Genomic DNA, 13,178 nt, shown 5'->3' with positions numbered 1-13,178 from the left:
TCATCTCACATCAGAAATAAATTCAGTTCACCAAAGTAAGCTGAAACTAGATCGAAATCTGTTGTGAATTTTAGAATTGGTTCGTATTCTGAATGGTTCTGTATTTTCCGATACTGATTTTGTACTGAGTGTAGTTTTCAGCATTGAGTAATTTGACTATAATATAGATGCTTTTATTTTCATAGACAAATGGGAGAAGCATTCAATGATTTTATTTGCAGACCTCGAGGTCGTCATTTTTTTCTGCAATAATCTATAAAACGTTTGTAAGCGTATTCATAATTTGTCATGGATTTATTCGGCAACAAATTCGAAATGACATTTTAAGCAGTATTTACCTGCTCTGGTGGTGTCCTGCACATCTGAACATAATCGAAAGTGTCTGAATCAAATATGTTTGGGAAATAAGTAGATATTGAATCGCAATAAGCAATGATTATCTGACGTTTGTCACAACTATAAACGAATCAATTGTCAGTAGTAATATCCCTAGGACATTGATAATAGACGAGATAATTTTATGACAATCGAAAGCTCGTTACTTACTCCTATGTTCATTCAATTCATATTCTCGTTCGCAGCAAAAATCCATAAATATTCCCTAAATATATTTGTTAGGGAGTGTTGTATTTCTGGGAATTTTTCTTTGATTCGCGCTGTCATACTTTGTTATACTTTGCACATTCGCATTGCCGAAATATGACGTTTGGAATGAAGTTGTCAAACTCAATCGTGTTGTCATAGTGACTGACATGACTGGGTAGAATTGTTTCATATGACAAAAACTGACAAAATTTGATTGGTTTTTAGAACTGTCAAAAAATTTTCAAGGAAATGTTTTCATGGGCAAAGATACTGTAATCGAAAATCGTTATTTACTAATAAAAATCCTTAATTTGATTTTGATTGCGATTTCAGAAAAACTCTTCTGTATACCTATCGTAGAAAAAGCATACTGCTTTTACCTCTAGATCACAATGTACTATTTTTGTGTCTGTTAATTTCCACCTGAAAACTATCCATTAAACTTGAAATAAATACCGTTTCTTCATTAACATACTGTACGGGTGATACCCAAAAACGTAACCAGAAATATACATTACGTTACCGATATGGATACATTGAGATGTAATACGGAAAAAATGCGGTCATATTTCCATTGATGCGTGCGCATCGCGGGTATCTCAATTCAAATTCTTGAAGGCCACGTTAGAACTGCCATTTCTCTAAGCCGCATCGTATACAACGGTTTTAGAGGTCGTTGTCCGACGCACCTTGCTCTTGACCAACTCATCAGAATTCGCCTAGGCACCTCTATCATATAGATATACATGGTGTCTAAAAAAGTCAATTTTTTTTCCTATTTGGAAATTGGGATTTGGAATATTATGAATTTATTCGATATTCTCTGCTAATTTTTAAGTGAGCAACCTTGGCATTATGTTATATCGGGTTATACTGGGATGAAAATAGTTTTTCTGAAAAAAATGCAATTGTAAATAACTCTGTTTTAACTGTTGCATTATTCTTCAGAGTGATAAACATAGATAGAGGGAGCATATGTCATTTTCAGTAAGCAAATTTTGACCCCAAGATGAATTATCAAATTTGACATGAAGCGAGCGGACATAAAAACATATCAGTGATACGATATTTCACTCAACTCGCGAGTTTCTCCGCAAAGAACGCACTTCTAATATCCCATAGTCTATCAACGTTTCATATTAACTCAAAATATATTGAAATAAATATCTAAATATATCAGAAATTCAGAAAACAAACTTCGAGCGCGCCAAACCACGTGAAACAACCGATGACACTAGTAGAGCAAAAGTTGCCAAACCTTGGAGTTCAGCAGGTAGATACAGAAAATAATGAATATTCTGTGTATTATAAATTCGACAATTAGGAAAAATATCGGCTTCTAAATATTCAAATTTGAATATTCAATCAGGAATCACTCAAATAAATATATTTCATTCAATATAATATACATTCCTAACGATATAGTAAAATTGTGGATTTGAAAATATATCACAATCCGACAACGTGATCTAACCATGTTGGAAACATTGCGTATACTAGCTCTATCTATGTTAATTACTCTTACTCTATGGGTATTATTAATTCTTATTCAAATTTTGTGAACTCTGCTTCGAAAACCAAAGTGAAGCAAAAATATTCAGAACCCACTAAGATGTTGGAAATATTTTAACAACCCTGTACATATATAGCATGCTCGTTAAATGCAAGCAAATCACACAACTAATCTCAATCTCTAAACTGGAAATAGGGGTCAATTATGGTGTATCAACCTTAATGTGCGTTTAGAAAAATGCTTGTTCTCATTATACAATTGGTTTCATGTCACTTGAGTCGAGATGATTGCAGAAAAGAGTCCTCTACAGAATGTTACGTAGTGAGAATAAAACATACGAGAATAGCTTCTACGGAATGTTCAAGGTTTTCCGGATTGTTCTTGTAGGAAAGTTGTTTGATAGCAATTCATTCAGATTCGGACCATAAACGTACAGTATACAGTAATCCACTGATGGTGGAAAGACTTTCAGAAAAAAAATGAGAAAAGCACCGACCTCAAAGCAAAAAAAAAACTTATATTTCATATAGTGACATAAGATACTGACTTACCGTCAGCTCTTGATTGCATGCATAGAGTAATAAACATAGAAAGAGGGGGTATACGCAATTTTTACATATCCCCAACATGGTTATATTACGTTGTCGGATTGTGATATATTTTCAAACCACAATTTTACTATGATATATCGTTATGAATGATATTGAATAAAATATATTTATTTTAGTGATTCCCGATTAAATATGCAAATTTGAATATTTGGAATCCGATATTTTTCCTATTTGTCGAATTTATGATAAGCAGAATAATTATTGTTTTCTGTATCTACCTGCTGAAATCCAAGGTTTGGCAACTTTTGCTCTCCTAGTGTCATCGGTTGTTTCACGTCGTTTGGCGCGCTTGAAGTTTTTTTTCTGAATTTCTGATATATTTAGGTATTCATCTCACTGTATTTTGAGTTGATATGAAACGTTGATTCACTATGGGACGAAAGAAGTGCGTTTTTTTGTGGAGAAACTCGCGAATTGAGTGAAATATCGTATCACTGATATGTTTTTATTTCCGCGCGCTTCATGTCAAATTTGATAGTTCATGTTGGGGATAAAATTTGCTTACAGAAAATGACATAATGCTCCCTCTATCTATGTTTATTACTATGAGATTGCATGTAAAATGTCTAAAACACTGGTGTGCTCAGTTTTTTTCGGTAAATCCTTCAGATTAAAGTGGCGACTTTTGAAGGGACTAGCCTTCTTGGATGGTATTGATACCTTTTCACTTGATTTCCGTTGTTTCCGACGAACAAACTAGCAAAAAGACAATTCCTAGTACAAACAGGCCAAGCTTATGTTGTGATCATGCCAGAATATTAATTATGACAGCATTCAGTTCACAACGAACATTATTCAGTTCTGATTATTCCAATTTTTCCACGATATTCACAGCACTCTACTGCTGGACCGAAGAAATGCGGATGTTCATTTAATTCTTCTGCACTCCAGTTATGCCTAAGAATTGAATCTATTCATTGTAAGGTTCGTGTAATAGATACAGTTGGCTGTAGTTCAAATAAGTATCACCTCCATACTGATGAATGATGGAATTTTGAAGATAACGAGAATGCAGTGATGCAGAGATTTTAACCCCGATCTGCTGCAATCTAGAGAACGTTCCATAGGTCGAAGTTTGTGAGTATGAAGAAACTATTTCATTGCTCATGCCAAATTTTGTATCGTCAGAATAATGATATAGTCTCTAATGGAGCATGAATGACGAGCGCTCAAAAGCTCCTAATACTGAGTCAGTGCAACACTTCACAACTCCCTGACCATTAAAATTACATTTTTTCTTAAAAATTCAACTTTATTCATCTTCAAGAAGGATACCTGTAATACTCCAACACTCCTTCTAATTTTTCAATACCTTTTTTGTTGAAATAATCGTCTTTTCTTCGAAAATAGGCTGTTTTTATAGGTCTGGAGGCCAGATCAGGCGCGTATGCAGGCTCAACTTTTGGGGGGGCGGATTTTAGACATCTTTGTTTTAGAAATTATTTTAGCCGTAGTCTGTGTTAAATTGTAGGGGAACAGCAGCAAAATTTTAGGGGGGCCCAGGCCATTTGGAGGGGGGGGGGTAGTTCCCCCAGTTACACCCCTTCTCCCTGGATCCTCACGTTCAATGGTTCCGTCGATGTGTGACAAGAAACAAGGTCTTGGTCTAGGAGAATTTTTTTCTTTGGCATTTGTGTTTCTTTTTTAATTTCCACACTCAATCGATTCAATCATTTTTACCTTTGTCAATATAGTCGTTGGACACTATACCATAGGTCCCAAAATATGAATACCGAAACTTTGCAAGCTTTTGTTTAAGATTTTGTTCATTTTGGTCACAAAAAGCCTTGCACTTACCTTATTTTATTCTTTATCTATAGTTTTATATTTATTGTAACATATATTGTAGTGGGTGTTCAAATATTTTCAATTTGCACAATTTATGCTATATAGAGCAGGTACCTACATATTTATTGATAATTGAAAGCTTAGGGCGTTTTTGCAATATGTCGACTGATTTGAAGCACTGAGGACGTCATAAACTATGCTGGGGAAGTAGTAAATCTTCATAACTTCCTATCATATTTCACTTGACAAAATATTTGACTTATAGGTACGTGAGAAATATGCAATACTACAATTCAACACTTCATTTAAAAGAAGTTACTGGTTTTTAAGCCTTGTAAACTATGAATGAAAACAGATTTTCATTTCGGTCTGTAAATTTTGTAAGCATTGACACCGACACCCATTGGCCCATAACTGTCAATTTTGTATTTATATACCTGTCATAACATCACTTCTGCGTAGCTTCTTCATTCAGTACAGCGAGCTGTCATTTTGCCCAAAGATCTGTGGTTTTCGAATTTTAAGCCGAGAGAGGTGTAAAACCATAAGGTTCGACTTAAACCATGAATAATTCGAGGTTAAAGTTAATTATATCCGTGGCCTTTTACGTCATAACTTTTGAAAGGAAAGTGTAAGTGAGAGATTTGACAGATTTAGATCTAGACTCGAATGCTTATGCCGAAAGGCATGATGGTATCATCAAAATTCCTCATCTAGATGAACTAATGAAGAAGTGCCAAGATAGTTCACCTTTCGAATTGTTTATTTCATGTCAGATGGTTTAAAAGCATGGGATATATTTTTTTCAGGGGTTGTTTTTTTTTTCAAGATAATTATTTTCAAACTTATTTTCTTAGTACACTGCATTGTGTTTTTAGTATCAGTGTCCCTCTGTTATTGCTAATTTGGCAATTCCCCTCCCTCTATTGTTAATTGAGGATAAAAATAAGGACCATTAGGATCCGACAAAGCAACAAAAAGGCATCAACTGGCGTCGCAGTTATTGTAAGCTGCCATAATTCTTTCTTGGTTGGTCTCGATCTTATCTGTTAGGAAAACGACACATTCAAACCCGAAATTATACTAAACTTCTCTGAAAGCACCTTCCATTTATAAATTTCATCATATAGGTTGCAGTGTGTTACCTACCTGACTCAAATCTACATGAGCATATAGTTCCCCAATAAAAGAAATTGTTATGTGGATGTTTCTCGAATGTGCTACCTGAATCTATGAAGATATCCCTGAATTAGGGCTTTTTCAGTATATTTTTTATTTATCTAGAAATGAAAATATTTGCCATTTATTTTCAAGAACAAACTGAAAGTTAAATTATTTCAAACAAGAAACTAGTTAAAGAAAATAAAAATTAGGAAATCTTGCATTAAAAAAAATTCTGATGACATTGAGTCATAGGAAAATCAGCGATAAAACAATAGCCAACATAATAATGATAATTCGAAAATACTAATCTGGAATGATCCCTTCTAATTAGAAAATAATTAGGAATATTTCACACATAAATATTTCACTTGAACAACTGAAAGTGATAGCCATTAGCAGGTTTGAAAATATTCACAAGGCTTCAAAATGTGTATATTATTAGTATACTTAATTTAATATTATTTTCGAACGTTATGGGATTTTTTAAAATGAGGAATTTTTATTTGTTAGTAACGAAGATTTAGCATTATTCGCAACTTTTATATTCACTGTGTATAAATAATATGGAAAATATAATTCATCATTTCTCAGATTTCTATTAAATAGAATCCAATCAATTCGAGGAAATATGAATGTTGACTCATACAAACTAGGGAACGAAAGAGAAATGTGTAGAGTCTGGAAATTTTCAGACTCTACACATTTCTCTTTATCACTGAAGTTGAATGAGTAGGTTCACAAAAAAGGTTTTTAAGATTCTACACCCCAACTACCTTTGAAGTTGAAGTGAAGTATTCGACCAATCACTTTCGTGTGCAACGAAGATGCGCAATCTCTTGCAAATATTACTTCCATTTGAAAATTGCAACTACATTTTGAATAGTAGGTACTTACTTCGTAGTGTATTACATTTCGAATTTCTGTAGTGTAAAAAGTTTGAAAAATATTTAACATATTTCAGTAAGTTTCAATGAATTTTTATTTTTCATTATCTTCATTGTAATTGTTGTTATATTCTAGTAGGTAAGTGACAGTTTTAATTCATTATTTATATATTGATTATTACGTTTGTTGTTAGCCACATTTGGATTTGTAAGTGAGTATTGTAAATAAATCGTAACGTAGAGTAAGAAAAAATACTTCTTTATTGCTATTCAATTATTATTTAAACAAAAAATGTGTGACTTGTTATTTAAATATTTTTTTTAGGATTCTAGAATGTCGAACCATTGCAGAATCATAATCAAACTCCACTTCACTAATTACTATGAAATCAAAAAGCCAAAGAAGTGCCATGATCCTACAAAGTATAATGAGTGGCAAAAGATGCAAATCAATGTTTTTAAATCTTCTAATATAACTTTTTCAGGGAATTAAATCAAGCTGACCTAAACGCAGATCATTAGATCACCATAGAAATAAATGTTTTGATATGACAGCAATAATTCAGAATGGATTGTTTTGAAGAATATTCTTTTCGAATTGGATTACATTCTAAGCATAGAAATATATATGACAAATTAAAGTTCCTGCAAGGGTGATACTTTTGGAATGGAAAGATCTAGAATGTTTAAATTTTCGCTAGACATTCCATAAATATGATAAATAATAAATACCTATGGTTTTTTCCTGCTGATATCGAAACAACAAATTTTATAAGAATGAAAAGTTGTATTCAGATGTGAAATAACAATTGCTTAAAAATGTTTTCTTTCAGATGACTTAATCAGAACCAGGGAAAATTCGAGAAGGATATCAGAAAATACCGAATATTTCTGTGACCACGAACGAGACAATGTGGACATAAATATTTCAAATTTCCTACAGCTGATAACATAATGAGAATGATTGAAGAATATTGGAAAATAAATAACCAATATTTCCGTGACAACAGATCGGATGGAGTTGATATTTTTCGTGTATATTTAGAATATTAATTCCAACTTTTTTGCAAAATTTCACCGGATAAACTTCAAGTAAAATATCAATAAAAAATAAGGAATTAGTAAACGAATTTTTGCTAAGTTTTAAATCATCAAATCTAGGATCTATATTTCAGAGATAGGACTTTTTCAATGAATCACCCAGTATGAATTGAATAACACATTCAATTTCAGCGCTCCCAATTCAAACCCACATAAACACGGAAGTATTCTCTTTATTCACCGAACCCCATGACACCCATACACCTACGCCAATGAACCCAGGACCTATTCCGGGTTTCCCTATTATTACACGAAATAAATACGAAAATAATTCGCGATCTAAATCACATCCACACAAAATTACGAAAAACAAGTCAACCGTCATTCCAAAACCAAAAATTCGTATTGGCGATAGTTCCTATCTAACTAAAATATTAAAATACAAAAAACTTGTTTCTCCCACCTGTCTTCCTCACCGTTCTACGGGGATCCGAAGTCAACCAAGAATACGTTCGAAGAAACCTGTGCCATAGTACCAAGTCGCGAAACTTGTAGGTAGTACGTTCGTTCAAAGTCGATCGTCAAAGAACACAGAATATAGAGGTTAGTGGCACTTGGAATGCTGTGATTGTGCGAGTGTGTGTGAATTTTCCGGGTTTCCCATACTGTGTTCGGTTTGGGAATTCGAGATCTACTCGATCTTTATTGGATTGCGATCTGGAATGCAGCTTTTCGAGATTTCGTTCTAGTGGTGTTTAGATCGAATCAGGGTGAGTCGATTTTCGTTGCTTTCACCAAGGACTCTTATAAAGTTTGTCTATCGCATAGTTGCAGACGTAACGTTGATATTTTAAGAAATTAATAGGGATTTATGACCTTGCTTCATCATGTTCTGTGTTCTGTGGCTGCATTCAAGGTTGGGTTACTTTCCTTACCGCTTATTGAAGTCTCTCGTTCTACGTTTGGTTTATACGGGTTATTTCAGTGTAGGATGGGAATTTTGGGGCTTGTTTATTATAATAAATAGGAAATTTCCAATTATATGCATCTCAAATAATGTAAACGTTACTTTTCAAAACAATGAAATATCGTAGGAAAAAAGCTCGAATTTTCGTAGCATGCAGCTACACAATGATGAATTTCAAGTGCTTACAGATTACATATATGGTTCCCTATCAAAGAATACATATATTTACCCAACAAACTCAGACATCCTGTACGTGTGAAGACGATGAAGCAGGAATCACATAATTTAGGGTGGAAATTATGTTAATTAAGTTCAAGCTCATGAAAAGTAGAGAGGATGAATAGATACAGCAAGATACTGATTAAAAATAAAATGGAATAACTAGAATCAACGGATGATTTTCCATTTTTGTCGTATGGAAAATATTGCATCCAATTTTTCATGAACAGTATATTGAGAACTATTTTCTATGGTCTATTGATTAAGTTGGATGAAAATACATTATTTAAGACTTTTTACGGGCTTAATGAATACAATAAGATAATTCTACCGCCATTCTACTACATTGACAGATGTAGAAAAATACCTCCCCAAAACTATGTCATCGACATATTTTCTGTTCGAGAGCTCTGAAGCGATAGTTTTATCAATGTTGAGAGACACCTCCTTTCCAAGAAACTCTCAGAGTTTTAATTAAATTATAATACCTATAAGAATTTCAAAAACTATAGTGGAGCCTCGAATTGAAATAAAATTCAAACTATTCTATGACAAACTATATTTTTGCAATACTTACATCAAGAAAGTGTCAAAAGTTGGCTACTTCTGATTGAAATACAAAAAAATTTGGCTCACTGTGCAAAAATATTGTGACATACATTTTTTGATACAGGATCATATATAATACCTCCAATCTGTTTGATTAAGCAAATATTGGAAAAAATAATGTTGGTTATAATTATATATCATTTTTGGGCATTCCAGTTAGTACAAAAATAGTACAAAGTATTTTTTCGTATGATTCTTAACTCCTTGGTTTGGATTTTATATAGAAACAAAATACATATTCATTCTGGGAGAAGAAATGATAATCCTTCAAAAAAAAAAATTCCAAAATATATAAAATCAACAAAACTCTGAGTCTGTAGGTAGATAGATACCTCAAACACCGAAAAATTATCTACAAATTCCTTTTTTTCATAGTACCATTGAAATATATCTAATAAATTTCAACTGCTCCAATTTCAATTTTCTAATAATACAGCTTTCGAATATTTCGGCTTTTTCTTTGTATTTTTTCCTCTACCACGAATTGAAGAAGTCACGATTTCACATCGTGCAAGGAAACAGTTCCTTACCATCGAAAATCGTTTCCGCTCAATATCAATTAATTTATAATTTTCGGTGAAATTCCCGATATATGGGCACCCGTATTGATGTAATTTAACACAATTCATTGTTTACGACAGCTTTCACTTTATAAAGGTGAAAATCGAAAACTAACTGCTAAAATAACACTCATTGAAAGAAGTGTCATAATCTTCTGAGGTGTTGATGAGCTTGTGATACGCTTATTAGCAGTTGCTAGCAATTGTAAACCTAGGTACTTTGCCGAAAAGTGAAGGTATTACAGGTAAAATTTTGGGTAGATAAATAACATACTTCCTATGAAATATGTCCTAATAGGAATTGAAGAAGACTCTTCGATACGCCTGATCAAAAAACCTTCTGAAGAAATAAATGAGCTAACTCAAGATGGTCCATGTTTTTAGTTCATCCATTTTCTCATTTGATTCCGTCATTTCGATTTAATTGTAGAAATGTCATAATATCTCAATGGTTTCTTTTTTTCATTACCTACATTATGTCCTGAACATTCTTTCTACCTATATCTTTTACTGTTGAATCTTGTTCTGTTCAGTGAAGTGGACTAAGAATATTATTGTTGAAAATTTATTGATTTTATATTTAGTAAATTCATCTAAATCAGAAATATTTTTGAATTTGTATTTTTTTTGAACTTCCATTTCAAAACGAATGAGGGAATATACATTTTTATTGTTAATGAAAGACACCGATTAACATTAAAGCACCTGATAATCTTAGATAAAAAAAAGAGAAAAAATTTCACGCAATATTTTATATGACTACTAGACCATTAAATGTGAAACAATTTGATATCATATTTCTCAAGTTCAAGTACACCTGCTGTTTGATTCCTAGATGATGTCAGTATTTCAACACTTCTGTAATTCGATAAAGTTTTCAAAAACTAGCAGAACTTCTTGAAAGTTACGGAAAATATAAAAGGTAATAATACTTGGGTCAAGGCTTCTATTAAATACACGAAATTTGGGAAAAATTTATTTGTAGGTCATAGCTTAGCCATTTCCATTAGATGTTAAAATAAACAATAATGGTTAGAAGAATGATCTATCTTCATACTGATTGCAATGAAGAATGGCAATCTGTACTTTCACGGACGCTTGGTTTTCAGACAGCTGAAGAACTCGACCATGGACTAAACAAGGATATCCGAAACTAGCTATTACATGCTTATATTAAAATCCAATATCTTTTGTAACGATTAAAAATAACAATTACTGAATTCTTTGAATGCTAGTGTTTTTTTTCAAACTGAATATGCATTTTCAAATCATTTGTTGAGTTTCAATGCTTTTCATCTCGACTTTAGTATGAGACCTCTCAGAAGTATAGAGGTTGTACGAGTTGTTCGAGAACCGGTTGTCTTACGACAAATTGTTGAAAATTTTGAGGATAATATGTAGTGTGATGAAGTCACAGCATTGAAAAAAACTCGTTACGATACTCGATGAATAAGCGGAATTCAAAATACCAAGTGATGATTTAATCCAAGAATAGAAAGTAGGTAGATCTGTTACAAATGAAACACAAATATGCTTGAATGAGAGCGAAAGATTTGAGAGCTATTATCAAAGATCAATGAATAACCTAAGGTAAAATTACATGATAAAATAACGCTATCGATTGAATATTTGATCAAATTCTTTAAACACAGTAAGGGCCAGTTGCACCATTTGCCTAAACATTGATTAAAAATTTAAACGTTGATTACTCTATGATTTCTCATAAGAAATCAGAAATTAATCAATGTTTAAATTTTAATCAATGTTTAGGCAAATAGTGCAACTGGCCCTAAGTCATTCAAAATAACCCTTATGGCTTCGTTAACAAGAGAAACCTGCCTCTATTTTTTTGGTTTCAACAGGACGGCATCATTGGCAAATATTTTCACGTGAGATCTCCCAGTTTCAAGAATCTCATAGCTGGATTTTTGGCTTTATTCGAGGTCACAGCTTTATATCAAGGTCGGAACCTTTGTAGGTCGAAATAAGACGTAACACCATTTGAAAAGTTCGCAAAATTAGTAACTGTATCAATCTCAGCATCCTCCACTGAAGTTGAGGCCTCAAATGATTTTTTTATATAATACACACAAAAATTACATAAAATGACATGCAATCACCGAAATATAGAGTATTGCTTTTTCAATATTCTTCTTTAATTTTCTATGGTTCTGTTTATGTGGTAAGCTTGAAATATTGCACAAGTCTTGATATTATTATCTCATATAAACAGCTTGAATCATAATACTGTTGGTTTTGTGGTCACGGAAACAATGGATAAAAAAGTACAGAATATATCATTGTGTCATTCCCTATACACCTGCATTTTGAGCTTACGTTATTCCATTTACCTACACTCCCATAATATTTTTATCTCTTCAACCTGAAAAGTTAATAATAAAACAAGAATATAAAGCTACTCTTTTGCACGCAGAAGGCAAGTTCACGAGAGTATAAAAGACAGTTGTACCAATTTATGGAAATTCAAAATTCTCTTCAAGGTTTTCAAATGACCAGTCCCAGATGCTTTATCAACATAATGAATGGATATAAGTACAAGTAAAATATGAATGTGACGTGCTTGAGATCGGAACCTTGGGGGACCCCATAAAATTAAATATTCCGCGATCTTCGCAACATTCCACATAAAATTCAACCTATTTTCTCCCAATGTGTAAGACACACTTCTGTTACGATGCCATCAATAACGTAATCAACCAGCGATGTAAATTATTCGACTAACCGTAAGTTGGACTTATCCGAGAATTAGTTGACCATTTGGTTACCACTTAATAACAGTCCCCCAAGAATATTAATCGTTTCAATGACGAGGACCCGATGATCCAGGTCACCATGTAGGCAGGTTAATAAACCCACCGACAGGCTTAAGCCTCGCTGGGTGTGACCCATATGGAAAACTATTATACTTTGTTTTGGGAATGCATTTCTACACGTACCATAGTTGGCGGTGACTGCTAGCGGTTGTCTAGGAAGTCACGGTGGACAGATTTGAAGGAAGGAAATGTTCTGATAAGCGGTAATATTCATCCGATGGTGAATATAGATTATTGTGACCTCTTTGCGATACTCGAGGTGGATTTAGGTGTGACCGTTATTTAATGGTTGAATTCGTGACAAAAGTTTTTCCGATGACTATTTCAAGTTTGTGTCATTATTTTATGATACAATTTCTTCTATTCCAACCAGAAATATAAAGAAAATAGAAGAAATCAATTC

The 13,178-nt window shown here is 32.9% G+C and overlaps 1 protein-coding gene across 2 annotated transcripts in view; it reads left to right on the top strand.

Moving 5' to 3' along the window:
• The first annotated feature begins 8,107 nt into the window (after positions 1–8,107).
• LOC123676489 (sushi, von Willebrand factor type A, EGF and pentraxin domain-containing protein 1) overlaps positions 8,108–13,178 on the top strand; it is a 43,548-nt gene continuing 38,477 nt past the window's right edge. For both annotated transcript variants that reach the window (XM_045612392.1, XM_045612391.1), the window contains exon 1: positions 8,108–8,356. The gene's annotated coding sequence lies outside the window, so the exon portion shown is untranslated. The remainder of the gene's footprint in view (positions 8,357–13,178) is intronic.

The sequence above is a fragment of the Harmonia axyridis genome, chromosome 3 (assembly GCF_914767665.1).
Source record: "Harmonia axyridis chromosome 3, icHarAxyr1.1, whole genome shotgun sequence".
Taxonomy (NCBI): domain Eukaryota; kingdom Metazoa; phylum Arthropoda; class Insecta; order Coleoptera; family Coccinellidae; genus Harmonia; species Harmonia axyridis.
Note: the sequence above shows the minus strand (reverse complement) of the source record. Positions and strands in the feature narration are given on the sequence as shown.